The sequence below is a fragment of the Salvelinus namaycush genome, chromosome 4 (genome assembly GCF_016432855.1).
Source record: "Salvelinus namaycush isolate Seneca chromosome 4, SaNama_1.0, whole genome shotgun sequence".
Taxonomy (NCBI): domain Eukaryota; kingdom Metazoa; phylum Chordata; class Actinopteri; order Salmoniformes; family Salmonidae; genus Salvelinus; species Salvelinus namaycush.
In genome coordinates this window covers 32,793,089-32,803,239 of record NC_052310.1, presented here as the reverse complement: position 1 = coordinate 32,803,239, position 10,151 = coordinate 32,793,089, and positions in this window count along the sequence as shown.

Sequence of the window (10,151 nt, the reverse complement as noted above, 5' to 3'; positions counted from 1 at the left end):
TGTGTCATCCGCATAGCAATGATAGGAGAGACCATGTGAGGATATGATGGAGTCGAGTGACTTGGTGTATAGAGAGAAGAGGAGAGGGCCTACAACCAAGCCCTGGGGGACACCAGTTATGCGAGTATGTGGTGCAGACACAGATCCTCTCCACGTCACCTGGTAGGAGCAGCCTGCCAGGTAGGATGCAATCCAAGAGTGCAGAGCCTGACACTCCCAGCCCTGAGAGGGTGGAGGGGAGGATCTGCTGGTTCACGGTGTCAAAGGCAGTGAATAGAGATTTTGCTTTGGCAGTGTGGAGAGCTTCTGTGACACAGAGAAGAGCAGTCTCGGTTGAGTGAACCGTCTTGAAACCTGACTCATTTCTCTCTCAGAAGATAGTTCTGAGAGAGAAAGCGAGAGAGTTGATCAGAGACAACACGCTCAAGTGTTTTGGAAAGAAAAGAGATTACAAGTCTGTAGCTTTTGAAGTCAGAGCATTCTAGTCTTGGTTTCTTGAGGTGGAGCGACTCGGAACATTTTTAAGTCAGAGGGACCGCAGTCAGTGGTCAGGAATGAGGAAGTTAGGAATGGGAGAAGGTCTCCAGAGATGGTCTGGAGGAGGGGATGGGGTCGAGTGGGCAGGTTGTCGGGCGGCCGGGCCTCACTAGTCAGGATTTCATCTGGGGAGAAAGAGGTCAATGCGTAGGGTAGTTCTGTGTGAGTGGAACCAGTAGACTCAATAAGCTGAGTGAATGAGGAGTGGATGTTCTCAACCTTTTTTTCAACGGGGTTGACAAAGTTGTCTGCAGAGAGGGAGGAGGGAGGGGCAGGTGGAAAAGAGTTTCCTTGGGTTAGAGGCAATAGCTTGAAATTTAGTGATAGAAAGTGGCTTCAGCAGCGGCTACAGAGGGAGTGGAAGGATGGTAGGTCCTCCGGAAGTGTAGGTTTCCTCCATTTTCACTCAAACTTCCTGCAGACCTGTTCTGTAACCTCGCAATGAGTCGCTCAGCCACAGAGCAGGAGGGGAAGGCCAAGCCGGCCGGGAGGAAAGGGGACAGTGCGAGTCATAGGATGAGGAAAGGGAGAAGAGAGGGTTGAGAAGGCAGAATCAGGAGGGAGAAGGATTTAGCAAAAGGGAGAGATTAATGGGAGAGCGAAGATTGCGACAGCTCATGGCCATCTGGGTAGGGGCTGAGTGGCTAGGGTTGGAGGAAAGGGGGACAGAAAAGGAAACAAAGTAGTGATCAGAGACCTGGAGGGGGGTTGCAGTGAGATTAGTAGGCGAACAGCCTCTGGTAAAGAAGAGGTGAAACGTATTGCCTGCCTTGTGAGTGGGATGGGACTGGGAAAGGGTGAGGTCAAAAGAGGCAAGGAGGGGAAAGAGAGTTGGAAAGAAACAAATCGAAGGCAGACGTTGGGAGGTTGAAGTTGCCAAGTACGAAGAGAAGTGAGCCATCGTCAGGAAATGAACTTATCAAAGTGTCAAGCTCATTGATGAACTCTCCAAGGGCCCCTGATGGGCGATAGATGACAACAATGTTAAGCTTGAGTGGACAAGTGACAGCATTGAATTCAAATTAGGAAATGGACAAGTGAGAGAATGAGAAAATAGATGTGATTTGACTTTTACATTTACATTTACATTTAAGTCATTTAGCAGACGCTCTTATCCAGAGCGACTTACAACTTTTCAATTGAGTGTTTTATCAACATGTACACACAATGTCTGTGGGACTTAAAAGGCACTCTATTTGTGGTATTACCCAGGTACACTGTAGGAGAAGATGGAGTCTTTTATGTCCCACAAACTATTAAGAACACCAAGGGCCTGTAATTGCACCCTATTTCCTGTTTAATGCACTACCTTTGGCTGGAACCTTTTTTAGCAGAACCTTTTTGGCATAAGGCCAAATGTAATCTGATTCTAATCAACCATATCAGACTGCCAACATGGTAGAGAAGCTGTGCTTCCACAATATCTGAATGTTTATCTGTATTTTTATTGATCGTTAAATTAAATGCTTTTTACCCTGTTTTCTTTACATCATTAAAGAGGTTTGTTTTTTCTTCTCTGGCCTTTTCTCAAAAGTCCATTCACTCCTCGACTCCTCCGTCCTCCTCTTGGGTGATAACTGACCAATGCAAGGGTGAAGGTTGAGGAGGAGGGGTGAAGCTTGACTAGTGCAGGGTTGATATCAAATAATACTGTCTTTTATTTGTCATATGCACCAAATAAAACTGTTGTAGACTTTACTGTGAAATGCTTGCTTAAGAGCCCTTCCCAACGATGCAGTTTAAAAATAATAATACAAATAAAATAGTAACACGAGGAAAAACATTTAATACACAATGGAGCTATATACAGAGATTACCAGTAGCAGATCAATGTGCAGAGTTACAAGGTATTTGAGGTAGATATGTACATGAAGGCAGGGTAAAGTGACTAGCCATCAGGATAGATAATGATAAGAGTAAAATAAAGAACAGAGTAGCAGCAGCAAATGATGAGTGTAAAAGTGTGTGTGTGTTTGTGTTGTGTCGGTATGTGTGTGTGCGTATGCAGTGTATGTGTGTGGGATTTGTGTGGGAGTGTCAATGTAGTGTGTGTGAGTGGGTGTATACAGTGCATTCGGAAAGTATTCAGACCACTTGGCTTTTTACACATTTTGTTACAATATAGCCTTGTTTTCTAAAATGTATTAATTTAGTCATCAATCTACACACAATATCCCATAATAACAAAGTGAAAACAGTTTTGTAATTTTAGCAAATGTATTAAACATAAAAAACAGAAATACATTATTTACATAAGTATTCAGCCCCTTTACTATGAAACTCGAAATTGAGCTCAGGTGCATCATGTTTCCATTGACCATCCTTGAGATGTTTGTACAACTTGATTGGAGTCACACACCTGTCTATATAAGGTCCCGCATGAGGTCAAAGGAATTGTCAGTAGAACTCCAAGACAGGATTGTGTTGAGGCACATGTCTGGGGAAGGGTAACAAAAAATGTCTGCAGTATTGAAGGTCCCCAAGAACACAGTGGCCTCCATCATTCTTAAATGGAAGAAGTTTGGAACCACCAAGACTCTTCCTAGAGCTGGCCGCCCGGCCAAACCGAGCAATCGAGGGAAAAGGGCCTTGGTCAGGCAGGTGACCAAGCACCTGATGGTCACTCTGACATGGCTCCAGAGTTCCTCTGTGGCGATGGGAGAATCTTCCAGAAGGACAACAATCTCTGCAGCACCCCACCAATCAGGCCTTTATGGTAGAGTGGCCAGACAAAAGCCACTCCTCGGTAAAAGGCACATGACAGCCCTCTTGGAGTTTGCCAAAAGGCACTTAGAGACTCTCAGACCATGAGAAACAAGATTCTTTGGTCTGATGAAACCAAGATTGAACTCTTTGGCCTGAAAGCCAAGTGTCCCGTCTGGATGAAACCTGGCACCATCCCTACGGTGAAGCATGGTGATGCCAGCATCATTCTGTGGGGATGTTTTTCAGCGACAGGGACTGGGAGACAAGTCAAGATAGAGAGAAAGATGAACAGAGCAAAGTACAGAGAGATCCTTGATGAAAACCTGCTCCAGAGCGCTTAGGACCTCAGACTGGTGCGAAGGTTTACCTTCCAAGAGGACAACGACCCTAAGCACACAGCCAAGACAACGCAGGAGTTGCTTCGGGACAAGTCTCTGAATGTCCTTGAGTGGCCCAGCCAGACCCCGGGATGCTGGCCTTCTAGGCTGAGTTGCAAAGAAAAAGCCAGAAGCTCAGACTGGCCAATAAAAATAAACGATTAAGATGGGAAAAAGAACACAGACACTGGACAGAGGAACTCTGCCTTGAAGGCCAGCTTCCCGGAGTCGCCTCTTCACTGTTGACTAAGAGACTGGTGTTTTGCGGGTACTATTTAATAAAGCTGCCCGTTGAGGACTTGTGAGGTGTCTGTTTCTCAAACTAGACACTCTAATGTACTTGTCCTCCTGCTCAGGTGTGCACCGGGGCTTCCCACTCCTCTTTCTATTCTGGTTAGAGCCATTTTGCGCTGTTCTGTGAAGGGAGTAGTACACAGCGTTGTACGCGATCTTCAGTTTCTTGGCACATTTGTGGCCTGCTGGAGGTCATTTTGCAGGGCTCTGGCAGTGCTCCTCCTTGCACAAAGGCGGAGGTAGCGGTCCTGCTGCTGGGTTGTTGCCCTCCTACGGCCTCCTCCACGTCTCCTGATGTACTGGCCTGTCTCCTGGTAGCTCCTCCATGCTCTGGACACTACGCTGACAGACACAGCAAACCTTCTTGCCACAGCTCGCATTGATGTGCCATCCTGGATGAGCTGCACTACCTGAGCCACTTGTGTGGGTTGTAGACTCCGTCTCATGCTACCACTAGAGTGAAAGCACCGCCAGCATTCAAAAGTGACCAAAACATCAGCCAGGAAGCATAGGAACTGAGAAGTGGTCTGTGGTCACCACCTGCAGAACCACTCCTTTATTGGGGGTGTCTTGCTAATTGCCTATAATTTCCACATTTTGTCTATTCCATTTGCACAACAGCATGTGAAATTTATTGTCAATCAGTGTTGCTTCCTAAGTGGACAGTTTGATTTCACAGAAGTGTGATTGACTTGGAGTTACATTGTGTTGTTTAAGTGTTCCCTTTATTTTTTTGAGCAGTGTATATATATATATATATATATATATATATATATATATATATATATATATATATATATATATATATATATATATATATGTGTGTGTGTGTGTGTGTGTGTGTGTAAGGTCAGTGCAGATAGTTCTGAAACCATTTAATTGACTGTTTAGCAGTGTGGCTATTTTTAAATGTCTTATGGCTTGGGGATAGATGCTCTCTCGGAGCCTTTTGGTAGGAGAGCTGACGCTTTAATGCCATTTGCCGGACGGTAGCAGAGTGAACAGTCCCATGGCTTGGGTGGCTAGAGTCTTTGGCAATTTATCCCGCCTTCCGATGACACCAGCTGATATAGAGGTCCTGGATGGTAGGGTGCTCGGCCCCAGTGATGGACTGGGCTGTTGGCACCACCCTCTGTAGCACTTTGCGGTCAAGGAAGGTGCATTTGCCATACCAAGCGGTGATGCAGCCAGCCAAGATGCTCTCAATGGTGCAGCTGTAGAACTTTTTGAGAATCCGAGGACCCATGTCAAAACTTTTCAGCCTCCTGAGGGGGAAGAGGCGCTACCGTGCCTTCTTCACGACTGTGCGGGTGTGTGTGTGTGGACCATGTTAAATCTTAAGTGATGTGGATGCCAAGGAACTTGAAGCTCTCGACCCGCTCCACAACAGCCCTGTTGATGTGGATGGAAGCGTGCTCTGCCTTCTTTCTCCTATAGTCCACGATCAGCTCCTTGGTCTTACTGACATTGAGGGAGAGGTTGTTGCTCTGGCACCACACTACTAAGATCCTCCGACCTCCTCTGTCTCATCGCCGTCGGTGATCAGGCCTTCCACCATTGTGTCGTCAGCAAACTTGATGATCGTGTTGGAATCGTGTGTGGCCACGCATTCATGGGTGAACAGGGAATACAGGAGAGGACTAACCACACCCCCTGAGGGGCCCCGTGACTAGGAGAGTTTTAAGTGTTGAATAGGAAGGGTGATGCTTATCTAGTGCAGGGTTGTTGAGACTTTACTAAGTGAGGGGTGAGATCTGAGTAGGAGGAATGACAAGGTTCCTAATATACAGGTAACTGCCAAAATAAAGGAAACACTAACATAAAGTGTCATAATAGGGCGTTGGGCCACCACGAGCCAGAACAGCTTCAATGCACCTTGGCATAGATTTTATAAGTGCCTGGAACTCTTTTGGAGGGATGTGACACCATTCTTTCACGAGAAATTCCATGATTTGCTGTTTTGTTGATGGTGGTGGAAAACGCTGTCTCAGGCGCTGCTCCAGAATCTCCCATAAATGTTCAATTGGGTTGAGATCTGGTGACTGAGACGAGCATGGCATATGGTTTACATTGTTTTCATGCTCATCAAATCGTTCAGTGACCACTCGTGCCCTGTGGATGGGGGCATTGTAATTTTATGGGGAATTATTTATCTCAAATGTTCTTCATCTAAATAAAAATCAGCAATTTTCTCTTAGATGTAGGGTTCTTAATTAACTATATTTACATACATGCATGTATACCATTTTATGGCTGGCTGTTTTAAGAGAAATTGTTGATTTAGATAGAAATTCTATTTCTTGCTGCTGCTGTTTTTACTGCGCATGCGTTTCCGATTAATTTGTCGTCGGGACAGTGAACGCCGAGTGAAAGGCGATTAAATCTATAAACAAGCTGCAGATTGATTGCATGGATGAATCCACATGTTTACCTTATCAGACACGGCGGAGGGCGTTTTCAATCTATTGCAAGTACATCAACTCTAGCTTTTATACAGCGGCCTTTTTTATTCGAACGAAAAGATAATCTAGTTTTGGGACGCAGGGGTCAGAGCAGGCACAGTCTTGGGCCTGTGTGAAGCTAGCCACAATTAAGGATTAGCCACGCTAGTTGAATGTGCGGTTTGCCTTCAAAATAAAAGTTGCCTCATTGAAAGTGATTCAAACGGATAGAACAAATAGTGGAATCATTCCATATTTTGACTAGATAATGCTTAACAAGGTCGGAATGTTATAAATTAAACAAAATGCAATAATGTGTAGATTGATGAGGGGAAAAAACGACTTAATCAATTTTAGAATAAGGCTGTAACGTAACAAAATGTGGAAAAAGTCAAGGGGTCTGAATACTTTCCGAAATGCACTGTAAGTCTCCAATGCAATTCTAAAGTCTAATACATCCAGAGTACGAATTCAACTGATGTTTTCTTTTTTTGTGTCAAATTAACTAGTTATTGTCTTTTGTTGAATTTTTATAGAACATTCCGACCTTGTTTAGCATGATCTAAATAAAGTTTAAAAAAAAATCTAGTCCATGATTCCACTATTCATATCCGTTTGAATCACGTTCAATGGGGACTTTTATTTTTAAGACGAACCTCAAATTCCACTATTGTGGCTATTCCTTATTATGACTAGCTTCACACAGGTCAGGTTTGGCACAGCGGCTGTGAGAATAGGCACCTGTTGGCGCAAAGGTGACATGACAAACACAGCGCAAAACTGCTGACTCGTGTCTCCTCTCACGTATCGCTGAATCCAGAACTAACTTTGGAGTTTAAGTTATTTGGATGTGGCAAGCCAACTGCAGACGAATGCTGTGTTTAACGAACTGGATATCTGGTAAATAAAAACCTGTTTTGTTGAATTGATTGTTTACCAATGCAACAATTGCAAATAACAGCGCTGACAGAATTGTTTAATGTGTGTAGTTTTTAAGCCACAGTTGCATTGATTTGATAGATACAAAACCAATGACATGTGGAAACAGCCTGAAGACCCGACATTGAATTGCATTAAATTCTACGTCGGGCATAAATGAGCGTGTATGTGGATCAGAAAAGTTCCTCTCAATCCCACAATCCAGAATGTTGAATGAAATTTGCCTGGGAAACCGCTAGTGGTTTTATGGATCTTTACTATCATCTTGGCTTGATGTGTACAGATGGTAATACACTTGTGACCCGCAGCGACCAGTTCGTACATACACCATTCTCCATTCATGCAAGGCTTCGATTTCCTCCTTAACTAAATTGAATTGTGAAAAGGCAGAAAAAAGGGGGAACTATGCTTACTTTCTTACCCTTCAGCCTGACTGATGAAACCGGATTGGCTGAATGCGAAAGGCAACATCTGGGACTAGCATTCCTAGGCATGAGTGGCTGCCCAGGCTAGAATACAATTATATTGTAATTTACTTTACTGGTTGTCTGTGTGGTTTGTCATTTTGCAGGTAGGAATGTGAGACAAAATATCCATAGGACAATATAATTACATGAACGTTTCAAAGTACTATGCGTTCAGATTTCTATCATCTGAAGCATCAGCAGGAGCTCGTGCATGTGTTTACATGATTCTGCACGCTTCAGGTGACTACCAGTGCTTTTCAAAAGTGAGTGTAATCATACTTTCCTGTGGATATATTGTCTCACATTCTTACCTGCAAAAGGACCAACCACGCGGACAACCAGTAAAATATAATTTTTATTAAAATACTGGGTTTGTAGAGGTTGAAAGAGGAAACTTTCCTGATCCAAATGCACATTTATGCGGAATGTTGAATCCAATCTAATGCAATTCAATGTCAGGTCTTCAGGCTAATGGAAACAGCCATCTTGCTATCTTAATTGCAGTTTGTGAGCTCGAGCTGTCAGACACATTGACAGCTCATGGTAGACGTGGCATGTAAACGTTGCCATTACAACATTACCAATAAAACAATGAGCCAATGTCATTGACCATCCAAATATGAGATGTGTTTTGTAGGTATATATCAAACTGACAAGTATCGTCTTTGGATGAATTTAAAAAACACTCTATATTTCAATAGCTCCCCTTCCCTTGCATTTGTTTGGCAACATTATAACTGATTGATAACTGTTAATCTTTTATCTCTTTCGTGTGTGTGTGTGTGTGTGTTTTCCTGATGTTATGTAGCTACTGATGTTATGTAATTGTATGGCTCTGCAGAGACAGTCATGGGCGGGTGTGTAGGGAGGGATCAGCTGGACGGACCAGGGCCTGCCAGGAACTCTACATGGAGCAAAAAACGAGGAGGTAAGAAATTCTAACTGTATAATGCTCTGCAGACAGTGGTGTAGTGGAGGGTATATGTCATATAGCCACTTTTTTCCAGTGGGCATTGTGTATACTTCACTCAAAGTAGCCTATGCCTACCTGGCAGAATGATATCATGATTATTTGCATCAATCCAGTGGCCATTTGTTTTGCTAACTCCATCTCATGTTCGCTACAGAAACACCGGTAACTAGGGCTGTTATGCTGACCATATTACCGCCGGCAGTCAGGAGTCATTACCGCAGTGAAATTCCACGTGACCATTGAGTCACAGTAACTAGACTTCTCCAAAACTGTGCTCTGATGCTTCCGATGGTCATTAGTAGTAGCCTACCAAACTTGCTAACTGCCAGTTGCTAGTGTCCCTCTAATCACTCTGACATCAATGCAATCGAAAATCAAATCAAACACTTCATTAGAGCCCTGTTATTCAGAGTTATAGCGGAATATGATCACCTGTTGCGCAGCGAGAGCCAGCTCCTCATAGCTGGTTGATGCATAGGATGAAATGTGTTCCTGTTGCGCAACATTTCTATAGGCTGTGCTATGAAATTGTGTGAAAAAACAGAGTTTTGATGGCCTCTATTAAAAAGAGGAGGAACCCATCAGCTTTCAAATGGGGTTTAAACTTTGAGCACCTCTAATTCCTAAATACTATGGGCAAACACGTATTGAAAGTTTTGTTTAAATGAAAAGGGGTGTGGTCAAAAAGTGATTTAATTCAAATGGATTTACCCATATATTACATTATTTGTTTACAATGTCACCTATGACAACAAAAACATTTGGTCCTTTTTGTTAGGATTGTCATATGATTGTACGTGGTCCTCTGTTGCTCAGTTGGTAGAGCATGGAGGTTGCAATGCCAGGATAGTGGGTTTGATTCCGTGGACCACCCGTACATAAAATGGATGCACGCATGAGTGTTAGTCACTTTGGATAAAAGCGTAATTGGCATAATATATAAAATATAAATGATGGTTAAGCTAATGTAAGACCCTTGTTCTAAGCATTGTTCTACAGAAGCTATAGTCTCTGGTCTAGGCTGGTCTTCAATGGATCATACCTGGAACTTTCCAAGGCCAAGTTTGTTTCTTAACAAACAGGTAACCTATACATTGGATTATACCAAGAAGTACCCCCCCCCTCCCCCCAAAGAGATGCACAATGGATTCTACCTAGAACTATCTACCCCCAAACAGCCGTACAATGGTGTATACCTTGAACTGCCCATCAACAGGTGCAATCCCATTCACAGCAGATTAGTATGGTCTGACCAGAGTTTAAAGTCTATAATGGGGTTGTGGTGTTGACTTGGGTTATTTTTGACCTCTTCCACCTCTTCCCCTAAATAGCTAATTGGATTAGTGCTGTTGTGTAAGCATTAGCTGCCTACCTAGTCAATCTGGATAGGATACTATTGATAGATGCTGTTTATGGC